This window comes from Rhea americana, unplaced genomic scaffold, assembly GCF_003343005.1.
Source record: "Rhea americana isolate MKP2758 unplaced genomic scaffold, rheAme1 scaffold_8, whole genome shotgun sequence".
Classification (NCBI taxonomy): Eukaryota; Metazoa; Chordata; class Aves; order Rheiformes; family Rheidae; genus Rhea; species Rhea americana.
This window is the reverse complement of record NW_028186978.1, coordinates 7,616,439-7,634,767: the sequence shown is the minus strand read 5'-3', so window position 1 is coordinate 7,634,767 and position 18,329 is coordinate 7,616,439. Positions and strand designations below refer to the sequence as shown.

At 34.3% G+C, this 18,329-nt stretch overlaps 1 long non-coding RNA gene across 1 annotated transcript in view; it reads left to right on the top strand.

The window, feature by feature from the left end:
- Positions 1–13,470, top strand: part of LOC146585555 (uncharacterized) — a 34,411-nt gene extending 20,941 nt beyond the window's left edge. The window contains exons 2-4 of the long non-coding RNA XR_014897996.1: positions 6,583–6,738; positions 9,436–9,494; positions 13,364–13,470. This is a non-coding gene — a long non-coding RNA (uncharacterized LOC146585555). The remainder of the gene's footprint in view (positions 1–6,582; positions 6,739–9,435; positions 9,495–13,363) is intronic.
- The last annotated feature ends 4,859 nt before the right edge of the window (positions 13,471–18,329 follow it).

Sequence of the window (18,329 nt, the reverse complement as noted above, 5' to 3'; positions counted from 1 at the left end):
TGAAGTAGCTGTTCAGTGATAGACGCTATTGCTTGCGATGTTGTGAAGTGATCCGTGAATGTGTTCAGCAACTGATCCACATCAGATTATAATGCAAGTAGAACGGATTATTTAACTGGAACTATTTGTTGAAGGCTGTGAACACAGGCAAAATGGCCTGTAAAAAAACATTTTGTTGCAGGATAAATAGCAAGTGACTAAAATCTTAAACACAGCCAAACACTCAGTCTCACTGAGTAACTGAAAATATGGTAAATGAATTATGTTGKTTAACTATCCTTTAAATTGTAGAGTGATTTCGCTCACCTCATAATCTCTGAAATACTTTCCACAGTTCCTTCAAACTTTCAGCATCTTCATCTGTTCTACAGCTACATTTAGGAGTAGCTAAATTAAGAAGTACATCCTTTTTTCAGTGTAATTTTATTACTACGTTTATGCTCAGATATCTCATTCATTTTACTCAGTGTTCCTGGCACCTTACTTAAGTGCACAGTCCAATTGTTCTTTCATTTCTTAAATCTGAAAACCAKTTACAGAAATACCAGTACTACAAACATATGGGATGTGAGAGATGTACATTTTAGAGGTGTTCTTAAGAATCAGTACATATATTATACATATTGTGCAACGGCTCGTGTTATGCAGATCAGTTTGCATATAACATATAGTTATTTGTTAATATTGGCTGTTTCYCAGTTCTGTTTATACTGGAAAAAAATTTACATGAATTAATCCAAGTAATGACGAAACACCCACCCCCTCTCYTCAAATTTTAATCTAGTCATGGAGTTTGTTTTGCCCCTTTGTCTGCACATCATCTGTGTTCCACCGCACTTCTTAACACTAGCACAGAATGACTGACTCTTTATAGGACATGGATTAGGTATATACAGATGTTTCAAAAATCCTTTAATTGATTTAGAATGAGAAGTCTAACTGAAAGTCACCATCTCTTTAAATCAGGTACACGTACTAGAAATGTCCACCTTAAAGAAAAAAAAGCTAATAAAAAGTACAAAAGCAGAAAAAGAGGCTTGCTCTTTTTCAGAAGGGCAGACAGACAGCTCCTTTTTATTACATCCCTTGGAACTTACTTTCTCTGCCTTTATTTTCTCTGCTGCTGCAAAATATTGAGTATCTCTCTCTATTCCCATGTATCAAATATTAAAACAATGTTTGGTCTAATTTTCTAGGAGGTAAATTCATAGTAGTTATATTCRTATTAGCTGAAAGACACACAAAAAAGGTACAAATAAGGACAAAACAAAACTTTACTGGGTTCATCACTGCAGATTATCTACACCGCTTTTACTCTGAAAACAGAATCCAACTGCTTCCATTTCATGGTGAACAGAACATCAGTTGTTATGAGTCTGCTGCTTATGAGAAGAATATACTGTTCAAATGTACAAYTTGCACATATTTTCAGAACTGCTCTGTAAATAATCAAAATATATTTCAATTGCTTTAAGAATGATTAAAGTTACTGTCTTTCTGTTAATATGTATGCTGTTGTAGAAACTAAACTCAGTTATCAGGTTACCAGAAGCAAGCTAAGAATGTTTGAGAACCATGTTGTGTTAGAACAATTATTACCACAGAAGAGTACTGTGCAATGACCTGAATAGGAAGTGAGAGTACTCAGCACTTTAAGCAGATTTAAGGTTGTGCTTTATCAACAATGGAATAGCTTTAGCCATTTTGCTTCCATATTTTTGTAAATACCACAGTGGAAAAAGTTTTCCATTGTAATTCAGCACAGATTACATGGATTGTTATGTTGACAAGTTACTAATTTTCCAGTTCCTTGGAGATAATCTGAGAGACTAGTAAATAAATATTTTGCAAGTAGTACTTTTTCACTATTGAAATTTATAATTATGCTTCTTTTGCTCTTCAATAATTGAATATATCTAATTGCTCTTCCATTTAACTTTAATGCTAGGCTTTAAACTGGTGAATGGACAGGAAACCAACATTAGAGACATTATCCTAGAGTTGCTTTCCCTCCTGTACAATGATTTGAACTCAAGCAATAAAGTTAAATGGAAAAAGCACTATACTAGATTTTCAATTACAGCAGAGACAGGGAGCTACAATTATCCCTTTCATTGCTGAAATACTTCTCAGAGCTACACAGGCAGAATCCCTGCTGCTGCTACTTCTGCTATTCCTGTGGCTGTTACTGCTGCTCTTAAATTGAAGTGCCCTTGAAAACAGATGAGGTTAGAGGTCACTGAATAGAATTTAGAATTGGGAAAAATTTGTATTTAAAAGAAAATGAAAAAAAAATGAGCAGGAACACARAGACATTAAGATCTTTTTCATTATCTCTGCAGGAAAGATATGGTATTTCTACAGATCTGTAATAAATTACAATAGCAGTTACTCTGCCRTCAGGTTGTCATTGTGCATGACATGAGTGTGAACACTGTTTTTTAAAAATACCTAAATCCACTGATATCTTGCACTAAGCATCCACTGGCTGTGAACAATACGGTGCATTCCATATCTGATGCACCCATCTTTTATTGCATTACAAATTACTGAGAAAACATCATTGCTTTCTATTGTTTTGAACAGCCTTATATGAAAGATATCACATCTCAGGAGTGTTCCCTTATTTCCCTGCCTATCCCACTTCAGTTGGAAGGACTGATTTCTTTAAGATTGTAACTGAAAATCTCCAATAGTTGCATWACCTTGAAAATTATTTTCCTTAGCTTTTTGTGAGATGAATTTAGACCTTGCATATCAGCCTCCTATGTGATTCAGAATTGTCCCTTCTGCAGACTGAAAGAACTAAGGTGGCAAAGTATAGCAAGGGAGGCCCCTATGTCATCTTATTTTCTTCTGTAAAAGCCATGACTTGTTCTATTACTATTGATAAAGATGAAAAGAGTAACATAAAAAGATGTGTCCAGCTTCTGTTTCACAATGGGCAAAATATTTGCCAGCAAACATATGAGGTTATGCAGAAGCCAAGAAATATTGTGTAAGCACAATAGACAACAGACTACCTAAAACAATGGATCTGTGTCTGTGTTTCAAAGGTAAAATAGTTAAAATATATTCAGAGAACTGGATAGTAGTATTTGGTCCCTGTCAAGTAACAGGACCAAACATCTTTGTCACCCAACAAGAGGCTCAGTACTTGCCTATTAACATACGGTTAAATATGACAAGGACTAATACTGGAACAATCCTAAGAAGATGTTGAATACAACATCTACTACCTGAGAAAGACGTTTCATTATTTTAAAGGAGTAAACCTATATTTTCTGCTTTATTATATTTTTACCAAAAAAAGGGGGGGGGGAGAAAGAAAGAAAAAAAAAGAAACAATCCTTTCTGAAATACCGAGACACCTTAGATGTTYTCCTTCTTCCAATCTTAGATGAGGGAACTTCAGAGCTTTTGGAGAATTTTTTTCAACAAAATAGAAACTTATTCACAATTAAAAATAGATAATTTTCTTCTTCAAATTCACACTGGCTGCACAAATATCATATGTAGTTATGTGAACAGACCATATTTTTTTCATTCAAGAAATTATTTACTGTCAGATTTTCAATTAAAAATATCAAACTATCTTTTTGGGGTTTGACCTAGAGTGTTAAAGACTTTCTTACAATGGTGCCATAATGGCAACTATTACTATGAGTAGTGCRTGAGCCATTTGTGACTCTTAACAGTTTGAGATATCAGAGCGGCAGAAACACTGGTCTCCACAGAATCATAGAACGGCAAGGTTGGAAGGGACCTCTGGAGGTCATCTAGTCCATCCCTCAGCATAGCCCATACAGGGACTGGGGCCCACGACCTTAGCATTAGCAGCACCACGCTCTAACCAACTGAGCTAAACCTGCCCCCATCTCCTCAGAGAATAGGTCTTTCTTAACTCAAAACACATTTTATGATATTTTGGCAATTTACACTTTTGCTGAACTACTACTATGTAATAGAGTGGAAGATACTCTTTCTGCCACTGTATGATACTGCCTGGTTCCAAAATTTTCTGTGGTAAAATAACTGCTAGAGTTATGATGGAGATAGCATGAAGGACTACTCAGATCAACTACAAATTTTGCATCCTTTTTTCTTGTGYAACTTGTATGAATGTGTGCATGCATTCTCCATCCATAGAAAAGAATTCATATGTGCATTTTGATAACTACATAAACTCACTTTATACAGGTCTGACAGCAAATTRAAAACATGATTATTAGTTCTATTATATTCAATAACATTCAGTGYCATCAAATTTGGAGTTTTAAGCACAAAGACTATTAAAAAACATTTCTTTTTTTGTTTTTCCTGAGAGAGGAAGAAATATTAGCACCTTTTTCTGGAAGGATTGTTGGGTTTTTTGGTTTTAATATACCTAGTACTATTAAATTTGTGTTAGTCTTCTTATGGGTATAACCTATAAAGACATTCTTCTTGAACTGAGAATGAAACACAGTAAGGTTTAACATACMTCTTGGTTCTTGTTGGAATTCTTGAAACAGAAATTCTGAGGGAAAGAAAAAGTATAATAAAAATATTTTTGAGAATTTTGAAATTGTGTTAAAATTCTGTTTTTTGAAATTATTTTGTTAAAAATTTCATGTCATTATGATATGTTAATCATTATAATATGCAGAAATTATATATATGCATTATAATATGTAGAAAACTACTGAACCTTTTTCAGTATAATTTTAACTGGAATGATTTTTGTAAGCTATTCAGAAAAACTTGTTCATAATCAACATACTTAAAGCTCATTTTCTTGAAGGAAGTGTTGAATTACTAATTACAACAAGACAATTTGACCTAAAAACAAAGGAAGYTATTTTAAGATGTAGCAGCCAGTCTTCATAATATATATAAAAAGAAGAGTTATTTATAAAAAGAATTACTCTGAAAGACTTTTAATTTGAAGCAGTACATTCACAAAATCTTTACAATTCACAAAATGCTTAACTGAGTAAATAAATTCTAATTAGTTTCCCACTGCCCYTAATTTTAGCTCTCTGTTGCTGTCTCACAGCCTAGTTACAGTCAATCTGTGCAGATTCTCCCTCTATTTCTGGGAGAAAGAAGAGAGCATATATGTTATAAAAGGTAACAACTATAGAAAGATGTTTCAGAGAGATAGGTGACTAAAGAAAATAGCTGTCTGCTCACCAAATAYGAACAACAGACCACCTTTAGGTTCTGACTTCTCTAAACCACAGAAGGTTCCTATATTAAGTGTGACGCCATTTCTGTAGAATAGAAAAAGTCTGCATAAAGCTGTGACACMGGTTAGTGTACATCTTCAGGAAGATCTCAGGGAAATGTTTACTACTATTGAAGCAGGTGACATTTCTGTGAGCAGCAGCTGCCCAAGCTAACAAAATACTAAGCAACATCAAGAAGGGTTTGTGAGAAGAGTAAAACAAAGCATAATTTTGCCACTGTTTAAAATCTTAGTACACCCACATCTTTATGTAGATGTATTATCTCTGCATCTCAACACAGCTATACTGGACAGAGAGAAAGTATAAAGGGGACAACTAGCATAATGAAGGGCACCTCACCTTCTTAAAAGGAGAAATTAAAAAAGAATAGACACCCCTCAGTTTGTAGATGAGAAGRAGGAGGCAAGATCATAGTTTAAAATTCATGAATGTGGTGTTTAAGGTGAATGAAGTTATCCCTTTGGCATGATTAAGAATAAGCTTAACATCTGCTTAAGTACTATCCTGTCCTTCACATTATTTTTATTATTCTTGCCTAAAACAAGCATCACCAGTCAAAACTAGGGGCACTATGAAACAATTGGGAATCAAAAATGTTTCTAATTCACATAGAGATTTGCTAAGTGAACTCATAACAGATATTTAGACACAGATATTCCAGTCCAGGTTTTTGGTATTCAAGTATTCATGTGAACATTCCAGCAAAAAAGACATTAAGAAACATAAAATATATGGCTGTATTTTATACATATTAAACGATTGCTTCTGTATTTAATACTGTTGAATGAATTCAACACATTTAAGAGATGAAAAAACATTCCATACAGTAATCTCTCTGAAGGAAATAATAACAGGCAAAGATCCAGCTATACAGAAAGCATTAAAGTGGGCATCTTTAAATATTTTTTCTTGTTTTCAAAGCCAGCTAAAAAGAAATGCAAAGAAAAAATAAACTAGATTAGAAAGTATTACAAATTGCTAGACATCTKAAGATGTTTGTTTTTTCCCTTTCATATTTAGTAGATTTACTATTTGTATGTTAAATACAAATGTGAATTGAAAAATCGAGAGTATTGTCCTATTGTCTCTTTCATAAGTACTAATTAAGTAATCTAAAAGGTATAACAAAACAACATCTAAGAATCCTTTTCCAAATAAAACCCCTCCTCTTTCACCATCTCTGGTCTTCCCTTTTTTGGAACATCTTTGCAGAGAATAAATCTCCTTCTCAGCCTTCTTTCAGTACAGTCCTTGTCTTCTATATCTGCAGAAACATCACACTCTAGCACACTCTCTCTTTGGTTTCCATCTCTCTAATTATGCCTTCTTTCTTTCTCTGCCTTTCTTCCAGGATCTTGGTCTATCCCAAGTTCTTCCACCTCCACAGCTGGCACCTACCACACTGAGCTGCTGCGGAGTTAGAGAAAAATAAGGAGTCTTCGAGCCAGCTGCCTCTTATCAGCTCAGCCAAAGAAAGGCTGAATGCCAGGAAAACAAGAAACAGCAGGTAGATAGGATAAAACACTAGAAATATGGGCAGAATATTAAGTATTTGCAGCCAAAATGAAAAGAGAAACAGCTACTACCCAGGCTACCTTCATTTTCCCATTCCATTTTCTCCTAGCAACCTATTTTTTTWAAATTCATATCCAGTGAAAGGTGAGAACCCAAGAATTGATGCTGCTCTGTAATTGCAGGTTCCAAATAACTAGCTGATTTTTTTCTTCTACTACACATTGTTCAGGTAAGAAAATACCAGAATATGTGAGGAAGAGCAGAAAGAAACTAGCTGTATCACTGAGGAGCCCACAGTTCAAGGACATTAGTTTAAGAATCTTTGCCTCAAAGCAGTGAGATATATATAAATATGTATCTCCTTCTTTTTGCTATTTTTTTAATATTACAATAAATAAGATGAAATGCCTGTGGTCAGAATCTATGCTTAATGAATTGAACTCAAGTTGAATTGAAACTTGAATGAAACTCAGTGTCTCTAACTCTCAGCTTCACATGTATGTAATTCAGGGAAATACAGCTCCTCCAAGTTCAGATTCTTTCTGTTAGTAGGAGCAATGATCCATAACATCGATCACTTTTCACAAATCCATTTATAGACGAGTTAACTACTTCATTCCATCACAAATATTATCATATGAGGTTTTTTCTAAGTCTCTCTTCTTCCAATCTATTTTACATTATGGAACTTCTAACATTGCCATAACAGACAGATGATCACATCACACACCAAAATCAACTATTTACATGGACCTCAAAAGGAAAAAAAAAAAGAAAAGACGACTATGGCTACAGTCTGCTATGTATTCTAGGCCTGTTTCTCTTATAGGAGATACATGGAATATATATTTATGTACATACAATTGGAAGCTATTCATAGTGTTTTTATACATTTATGAAAACATATTTCAAAATATAACTTGACTTTAATGTTATGATTTTTGCAAAACAAAATTAAAATTACATACGGCTACATCAACAAATTTTGTTCAAGAATATGCTTGACAACAATAAATGTGTACCTATTATGCAGAAGAAATAAAAGCGAAATCGTTACGGAAAATAACACAAGAGGTTAGCACAATAACAACAGTAATAACACAATAATACTGCTTCTGAACAGCCTTCATGTCAACAGTGTTCTTCTGCCTGTTTCCTATACTGGCTGTTAAAACAGCTATCATGCCCTGTCACACACACACATACACAAAATCTTTCTTCATGGTTGGCTGTGGTATGCTCTACAGAATTCATGAGGCATATGTGACCAGGTGTGCACAACAGGAAAGAATTAAGGAGTCAGAAAGATAACTATTGTGTCTTGATAAGCTCTTGTTATTTTAAGGTGCACCTGCTCCAAGTCAACAGTATTTCAGAAGAAAATCGGAAACATGTTGGATGTTTCCCAAGGCACATAAAAGATTGAATTCAATTCGTCTAACTGGTGTGGAGAAATTTACAGCAGTGCTGACTATGCTAAATACCATACCTGGAAAACAGCAGAACACGTAGAGCTGTACTGGTCATTAAAATTGCCCAGCAGATCATTTGTYAGATATGAAGAATGTCCACCCACTTCTAGGTATCAACAACACATTTGATCAAAAATGGAAATGTAGTGGCTGTCTTTATGCCAATGTTCCTTTGCTATACAGAGATTATAGTAAACACACTGAAAAGTCAAGTAAATATATTTTTTGAAGAGGTCCATGATCATTAAATATAGCACACAGAAATCTAGAAAACTGGAGGGTAATAATTGATGCTATCTAACTTTCAAAACCGTACGTTCTGAGAAAGTAGCATTACTTCTCTTCCAAAATAATTAACATGTATTTTATATGTCCTTATATAGTTATTTATTAAATTAAACACCTAATATGTGTGAAAATTTAATGGAGTGATTAAAATTTTTCCCCCATTTGGCAGTGATTTGTCTTCAGGATCTAATAGAGCACACATTTTCATCTCTCCCAGGAGAGTCTCCACTCTTTGCATTTGCAGAATCTAGCTATGAGAATATTGAACTTCTCAAGTACAGAAGAGTGCATTAAAGAATTATAGGATTTGCACCATCAAGTCTGAATTTGGGGCAAGCAGTGTTAATGTGTCAGTTCCATAAAGAGTAAYAAAAAGCTCCAAGAAGAGTAGAATCAGGAAAAAAAGAACATGCAGGTAGGGCTCTGATTCTGGGGGCACGCCATATATGCAAAAYGCCAGCCTTTGTTTTCCAAAGAATAAAATCACCATGAGTGAGATAYTGTGATATGTCACTGAGAGACACAACACAGAATTCTTACATTGGTGGCTGTCAGATACTGTTAAGGATTTCTGATCAYGAAATGTTACCGATAGGTAAGCCTCCTCTCACAACATACAGGCTGTTCTGGTACCAAATACCAAAGGGTATTCAGACTGGCAATAATTATATGTATCTGTGGATTCTGCAAATGATCTGTAAAACWGAAAGCAGACTTGGACAGTTGGAGGAGAGCACACGAGTAGACATAGCTACTTCTAAATTTGAAATCTAAGCCAGAGATTTGAAAAAATGCACAGTAATTTGGGGATATTTTAACATGGACCTACTCTTCCGAACATTTTAATCAYGTAATTCGAAAGAAGAAAAGTTAACCCTGTACGGTTTCTATGTTAGGCATACACAAAAGCCATTTTCTCTTTGACCTAGATTAAAGCTCGACAGAAACCCTCTCTTAAGAGGTCATCCTTGTCTGAGGTGGGAGAAAGGTAAGCTTTGTTTTTAGTTTTTTTACAAACCTTGATACTAATACACTCAGGATTTGTGTTAATAATATAATGAACCTGAGACCACTTGTCACTGCTGGAAAACTTTTTCTAAAATTAATAATTATTGGAATGATTGATGTTAGCATCCGATGTCAACACCGTCAAGGAAACAAATCTGTTTTGTAAAAATGTTTTGAATCTTAATATTTTATCAATGATTGTAAAAATGATATATTTGAAGTTTTTGAAAAAAACAGTAATGTAGCTGAAATGCCTGCCCCTTTCTGCCTCTACAGTTTTACAAACTTGTAATTTTATTGTTTTTCTGTTCCTTTTTTTCTGTTTCCTATGATAATTTCAAAAAGAAATAGCTGGGATACCAYTGTCAATTGCTAAATATAATGATTGAATTTGTAACCAATAATTAGAAAAACAAGGAAAATAAATCACAAACTATATTCACAAATTGTTAACTTATTTTGGTATCTGAGCTTTAATTCCAATAATTTATGGAAGTCTGTAACACAGTGTGTTTATGTGTTTAAATAATGATGCCTGAGTACTATGAGACTTCATATGAAGTCTCATACTCCTTGCAAAGAAGTAAGAAAGCAAAAGATTTTTTGGCACAAGGCTCATCTATGTTCATTTGGTCTAACAGTTGTAGCAACAGGACTGGGCACTTTCTACTTGCTCAGCTAATCAGGCAACAGAAATAATACAGTATTATATCTCATCAATCACAGAGCTTGAAAAGTGACACCTGAATACCAAATATACACTAAGAACTATTCATAGTCAATTCTAAGAGTAAAAAAAGTAAAAAAGAAATTGAAAAATTTTCATGTAACACTGAAGCAAATCTCTGTCTATTCATTCTACAAGCAATGAAATAAGATGAAAGGTCTCATTTCTTAATCTTAACAGCTCTTGTACACTCTTTATGCCTCTGTTTGGTCYTGCTAAAGTCAACATTTTCACATGAGCTAGTTGTAGTCTTATAACAYACTTAATTGGTTGTATGAAGCCTTAGGGAAGCTTTCATATAGCTGGCCCAAATCAGGTGCTCTTATACTATCCACACAAGTGTCCCTGTCTACCAGTGACTCCTCAAATTCTCAGCAGGAACCTTTCTCAGTCATCCTCTCTAGTTCAAGGAATCAACCTATTACTTCAGGCATTTATTTATATAAATCTTCCACATCTGAAAAAATGTTGCCAAAAGATTKCTGAACATATCGGCTCAATATTCCCTCTCCAATTCAGAAGCTTTGGTGGTGTTCTTAAAAAAATTCCAAAAAGTCAGCAATGCATACATTTCCTCTTTTCCTAAAACTATTTTCTGTTCCTGATCAAGCTGCGTCCTTCAAAGTATTTCCTCATTTGATCACTCAGAATAGTTTCTAAGCCTTTCCCCACCACTGTAGTTCAAGGTAACATACAGAAATTTCCTGGTGTGCACAAAAATTTTACCTTCAGTTAACTCTTTACACTGGTCTTTTATGTAGCTTCAAGATTTTTTCCTACCAGGGTCCTGCAAGACTTTCTTTTAAAACTTTTCCAGTTCTATCTGGAGTATTATCTGTGTGTTTCTTTTTATGTGTATTTGTATTAAAAAAATTGTTTTAAGGGAAATGTCATTATATTATGGATTCACTCCCCAGGGAATTAACAGTATTTCTAGCCTATAATAAAAAACACAGGGACCTGGAGCCTGCATAGTTTACAYCTTATGTAAACTCTCATCCTGTTACTGCTCTATGGTATTCTCTTTCTGCCTCTTCATCCTTTCTTTTTTTATCCATCTTTATCACAAAATATCAGCATTTTACAGACATAGAAAATAAAATGTCAAAATCTGGTAAATTTTACTGGCACAAAAAAACCCACTYCCTGCCAGCTAAAGCTCAAACACTCTAAAAGCTGTTAATATTTTCTCCTTTATTGCAGCCACAGTTCAAAGATAGCTTAGAAAGAGTCATTTGGATCCAGAAGAAAAGCAAACTGTAAGAAGTTAAAYAGGTTCAAATAAATACTCACTTCATATGCTTAGCTAAATCAAACCTCCAAAACCTTTCAAGTTTGCTCAACTCAGACTTCACTCCAGCTTGTAAACTGTTTCCTAACAGCTCTTAAAGATTGCTTCAGAACATTTTGGTCATTCAGTACACTCTGTGCAGTGGAATAAAATAAAAATAGTATCAGAAAATGTAGGACTGACACATCTATAAACATATTTATTTACTCAGTAATTCCTATGTCACTCAGTCAWTGTCAGAGTAACTCAGATCTCTCTGACTTACTCAGAGGAACTCTACTTTTTGGCATGGTTTATCAACTTACATATTTTCATTTGATTTAACATCTTATATACCATTCACATCTTTATGTACCATTCCAGTCTTCCACAAACTGACTTCATAGTAATAGCTGCCTTTATAGAATGTGCCCTTTTTGATTTTTTACTAAGATGCAATGTCACTTTTTAATCTGCATTCACTGCCAGTTACAACTGACATACCTTAACTTCAGCTGTTTATATTTTAGGATTTTGGAGAGTGGGAGTTGCAGCACTCTTGCTGCTTTTCCGCTGTTCTCTTGCTTGTGACATGGACACCCACYGAAAGCAGGTGAATTTATTTCATATTTGTTTCCTGCAATCAGGAGATGAACAATTCTGCTACCTCCTCAATCTCTCTCTGGGAAAAGAACACCCTTTTGAATGGTACCTGAGGAACATATTTGTAGCAAACCTCAGTGTATAGACTTCCACAGTTTTTCTGTGACCTGAATATTATTTAATTAGTCCTTGCAAAATGAATTAATCACATAGATGAAGGAAACTTGACCCTAGATGCCCATGGCCTAAACAAGTATTCTTATGAAAGTTTAAACAGGTTCACACATTTCAGGAAAAATTGAAAACTAAATCCAGATTTTACCTCTGGATTACAGAGGAGTGGGAGTATCTCCTTCAACATCAGGTTTTTCTGCAAAAATCTCCAATTACACATGCAGTCAAGGAAATAAAATAATTTGGAGGGAGAAAAGGTAAGAAAGAGAGAGATTCTCCAATGTGGGCTTAAGCATTTTGTTCTTTCCCTCCTTACTTCCTAGTTCCTACTAAGGCAGCTTTTCTTAGCAAGTGAATTACTTTTGCAAATCCCACTCTTAAAGTTCTGACTATCTCCCTGAATCACGTATCAGACTCCAACTGGGGATATGCACCCGAAACTGTCTTTTGGAGGTCTCCTATTTGTTTGATTACATTGTTTGTTTTCTTACCACTCTTTCAATTTTGATATTTTTTAAGAAACTTTTTTTTTTCTTTAAAATAATAAAAAAAACAGTTAAAATGTAACACTATTTTAATGTTTTCTTTCAAGGTATTATAATGTCTTTGCAGTAAGAAAGAGAACAAGTGGTATATCTATATGTCACTTATTATTCTGGACATGAATGTTAAGAATAGGCTTTGACTATATAATTCTTTTTTCGAAACTCTACAAATGTAGGTTTATTTTCCTTGTAGAACAATGGTCAGAAAACAAACATTCTCACATGATTTGGAGTTACTAAATTATAGTTTTGAGTAAGGTTTCAATTAATACATTAATATTTTGAAGCATTAATCCCAGCACATACTGCTATTCTTTTAAACTCTCACTTTATATAATTGTTAAAGAACATTTTGCCCTGTTGAGAATATTTCACTTTAAGATATTACTTTTACATTAAAAGAGTTGGGTAATTATTATAACCAATTTCTACTTCCCATAGTTAAATTATGAGGAAGCCTTATGTTAGSACATTACAATTTACTTCCATTGTTGTCACAGTCACGGAACTATCATGTATTTTAGGATAAGCCATTTGATTCTTTTGTGTCTTGCAAAAGTTGCCAAACTGGGGGGACCTGTGGTGAAAACCAGTTGCTGAAATATGCCCATGCAATAAATCTTTAAAGAAGTCACAACATTAATGGTGTTATCTAATTTTGTTTATTTTAAAATGATGCCTATTAGGAATACTAAAATAAGCAATGAAAATACGAAATATAAGTATTTCTTATATTAACTGAGCTGGAACTACAGCTTTGCTTTTTTTCCCTTTAATGATGKTTTTTTCCCCTTGATGTTTAAAATCAAAAGGTTCAGTTACCACAAATTATTTAATCGTGTGATAAAAGATACAGATAACAGGACATGAGAAACTATTAGCATTTCTGGACACAGAAGGACAACTCTGARGCAGTGTTTCAAGCCATTAATCTGCCTAAAGAGAGCTCTACTCCATCATCAATTTCTGCTGTAAAAGTCACCTTCCTTGTCACCTCCTCAAGCTTCACCTTTATCCAGATGCTCAATGGGGTAACTGTGAAGTAAAAATATAACCTTAGTAGTGAAGGAAAAGCATTTCACCTTGGTGGTCTATAACTATATTCCAAAGGAAAATAGCACAAGGCCATTTTCTAAAGAGGTAGTTAATTATACTGGTTTCTAAGGTTCCTTAATTAACTTGTATTTCTTTATCCAACTGCTGTTTGAAAGTAAACAGTGATTTAAATATAGAAAGAAAGCTGATCATTCCTACTCAGAACAATAGGTGACAGTACAACAACAGAAGACAAATTTACATAGGTGGAGTCAAAATGCAAAAATACTAGCTGTTTTTATGTGGRATTTGGGTTACCTGTGTCCTGCTGCCTTTCATTCCAATTACAATACTTTTTCACTCTTAGTTTTGATGCCTGTCATTATCACTATCATATTATCCATGATTATAAAATGAATTAGGTACAAATAAAATAAAGATATATAAGAAAATAACTTTTACCATCAACTTTGTTTTCAGCTAGAGAAAAGAGAAGAAAAAATCAGGTAAAAATTTTTTTCAATRAAATATTAAAGGCAGGCTGAATTCAAAAACAAAAAATATTTCTGTGGACTTACTTAKGTCAAGTTTAATTGTGTAGGAAAAAAATCTCAAGATTTCATTATTTCAACTAATGCTCCAAAATTAAACATTTATATTTTCTATCTGAAATAGGTTGTGAAAATCTCCTCAGTTTTATTTTCTTTTACATGCTTTAAATATAATCAACACTGTAACAAAAATCTAAACTATTTTTTTCTCCTAAGTTATGGAAGCACTATTAAGACAGAAAAGAGCTAGAGCAGTTATCAACAAAGCTTCAGTAAGTGTATTGTGATGGCTCCAGAAATGAAATTAATTAATAGAGGGATGACTTCTACACAAAAAAAAAAAAAAAAAATCACAGCTTTGTAAGTTTGTCTGTTAAGTGAATGGAGGCCAAATCCTGATCTCTGTATTCAYAGAAACAGTTAATAGGAAACAAATGAACAAACAAGCGAACAAACAAAAGAAAAAAGAATAAAACAGGTACTTAGTATTCGGGTACCTAGGGCAGGCTAACATTCTTTTTGTAACCTATCACAGATCAGTCACATACACGGCACACAGGCAAATACACACATAAAGACATGGCTCTATTCTGTTCACCTCTTCTTATCAGCACTGTTGTCACAGAGTGCTTGCCTGTTTGCCTCTGCAGCAGGAATTCATGTGTATCTCAGAATGTAATGTGGTTGTCAAAATGACAACAATCTTGTGTTTGGTGCCTCAACATCTCAACAAAGAGCTAGTGGAAAATGTGTGAAATATGTCTAAAAAGCTCTTTGGATCTTCAAGTAAAATTCCCTCTGGACCTTAAAGAATAGCAGGGGGTCAGTAAAAAAGAAATATTCGTGTTTCAATGTTTATGAGTAAAGATCAGTAAAATCAAACATGATCTGCTGCTTGAATTTGATATTGCAGCCTACATGCCAGCCAAATCACTTCTATTTCAAAATAAAATTAAACAAGGCACTTACTGCAAAATAACAGTGCATACTGCACAGAGTTTTCYTATCAGAGATACCAGTCCAAATCCTTACCAGGCATCATTTGATACAGCTCCAATCCAGTCAGTGGAAATCTGCCAATAATACTGACATTGCTTGCCCACTATGCCTGTTTTATCTTTCCGACCTTTCCTTTTAACTCCCTTAAACTAAGCACAGGATTTGTTTCAGTTTTGTTTTCCTTTAAAAAATTCACAGAAAGATTTTGTAGAAGATTCTTGTCCMTATCTCTCCAAACAGTACTTTAATTCTGAAAATCAGGACATATTCCCAGGACATCTCTAAATTGCTTAAACAAATGTCAACTGCAAAAATGCTTGACTTAGTGGCAAGGCATTCAAATAAAGAAAAATCTGTAAAATAAGGAATATGCGACAGCAGTTTTCTTATTGACACAACATGAGTACACTGATGACAGCTTGTTAGAAAGAAGTCTCAATCCACCTGCTATAGGTCTTCTGCCAACTATGAACTGTAATGGCAGAAAGAGTCATTATAACCTTATTAGCTAAAATGATGATTACTCTTTGGGGCCAATAAAATAYCAGCTACCATCAGTTTTTGGCTAGTAATACTTTATAAGCTACTAAACCTGGGTATGATACAGAGCATGCTCTGCATCTTTTAGTATTTCTCTGCAAAATACTAARAGAGTAGGTGCTTACAGCTTCTATTCTATTCTTTCAATTCCTTAATCACTTCCTGTCTTACAATAATGGGTAGCCTGTTGCTAAAGAACAACTGCTGTTTTCCTATTTTCCTTTTTTTGAAGTGCCTGTGCTTAAGTAGTTAGAGAAGTACTCTCTTGTCCTGGGCCAAATGTTCCTCTAGTGTAACTTCACTGATATGGTACAAAATTTCCTTTTCATTGCAGAAGGAATGTCATCCAAGTAATTAAATAAAGCAATTATGAAAGGATAGTAAAATGAAATACACAACAGTTCCTTTAGTAGTTCAGTCTATTACCATAGCGGTAGGAACCTACCAAATGGTAAATTTTGTGGTCAAAGTGAACYGTAACACAAATGAGACTTGCTAGTAAAGTATTTTCATCCTGCCAGAAGATTAGGCTATTCCATATTGATTATAACACAAAGATGGAAGGAAAGGGAGGGAAAGATTAGGTGAAAAGCACTGTAGGATACAATCTGGTCTATCAGTATACAGTAAGATGTTCCTATGGTTTGTGTTTTTTCTTCTAGTTCTCAGCTTGGATGTAATGCAAAAACAGATGCSTTTAACATACTTTGTCACTATATTCATTACCACTGCTTTCCCTTTATCCACATTTGAGACTTTTTTGTGCCATACTGCCTAAAGAGAACCAAATCATTTTACAATAAACAAGGCTTTAGTCTGTGAATCTCCTGAAAATGTAGCCACCTCTGATGGTTATTTGGCAGGTTCTTARCCTACAATGGGCACTATTACAAATACGCTGATAATATAAAAGAAAGCAGGAAATAAATAAGCTGAAATGTTATTAGAAAACCAAGCATAGGTGGAGTTTCCTTGGTGATTTTGGCAATGAAAAATAATACATGTTCTACACGCAAAATAAAAGTTTTTCCCATTTTAATCCTTCTGCTTACAATTTTACAGCCACCGTAAAATTTTGATGTGTCTGAAGTACTGCCTTACAGCTCTAAGGAAAATTACTGACAAATACTACTGTTAACATTATACATACCAGTAGATTTTGTGGAATCCAGAAGCACTTCCCAGATCATAAATTCAACAATTCCAGATTGCCCTTTCCATCCACTACACCATGAGTCAGTTGGGATTACAGCCACACGTATACAATTTAAGACAGAAATACTAAAYTTGGCCTCCCTGTTCTTAGTAGAATTACTATGAAATTAGACAGCTGAAGTCAACTTGCCAATGATCTGAATCGACAGGTTCCTTTCTCAGCAACCGTTTTTCTCCAGACCTTGCAATGCATATAGTTCTTCTATTATAAGTATTCCCCCACACACATTCCCTTACTAGTCTTTTCCAACTTTAGCCATACTTTATCCTGATTCTTCCCAGGCAGTCATCCATTCTTTCTCCTGTATTAGCACAGAAATACAACGAAGCTACACTGATGTTACAATGTACCTTTTCTTTGGATGAAAAGAGATGGCAGGTCTCTAGGGCTATCAAACTAGAACATTTCATAAGCAATAAATTSATTCAGGGGTTTTGTTTGTTTTTAATAAATTCCACCTTCTGAAGAATTTTTCTATGCTTTGATCTACTGAATGTTAACTCACCAGGACTTAGAGAATTCTGTTCRTTACACAACACTTCAATAGGTTCTGGCGGTTTCATAGTCTAATTCTAAATTTCTTCTCATTCCAAAGAAGTCTGTCTTATTCAAGTATATTCAAAAGGTATCACAGAGAAATGAGTCAGTATTTTGAGTGAGGAATCGATTAAAACATAACCTTTCGCCCCTAATGAAAACCAGCATTCTTTTTGCRTCCTAGAATTGCACAAAATCTGTTCAGTGTAGAAAGAAAAGCTCCTAGATGCCTTTCTTGGTGGAGTCGCATAAAACAGTTAWGTAACTGGCCTTCAGGTAGACAGTCGGTTCTCCTCGGAAAAATACTGCACCTCAGCATTTCTGAATATCAGTATATATCACAGTGGGTGGGCATGATACAGAAGAAAAGAAATTGGAAGTAAGAGTTAATATTTATTTCCAGTTCTTTAAAACTTCATTGGACAGATGCAACATGCTGGTAACCAGGAAGAAAGCAAAATCTCAAAATAATCTGGATCTTCAAGAAGTTTCATAYTCCAACTTATAAGGAAAACAAGATATTTTCAGCAAATAAAGTGATATTTTCTACCTGGCTATAAACTTTTCCTAAATTCTTTGGTAGATAATACCAACTGGAGATGCAAGCCTGCACATGTT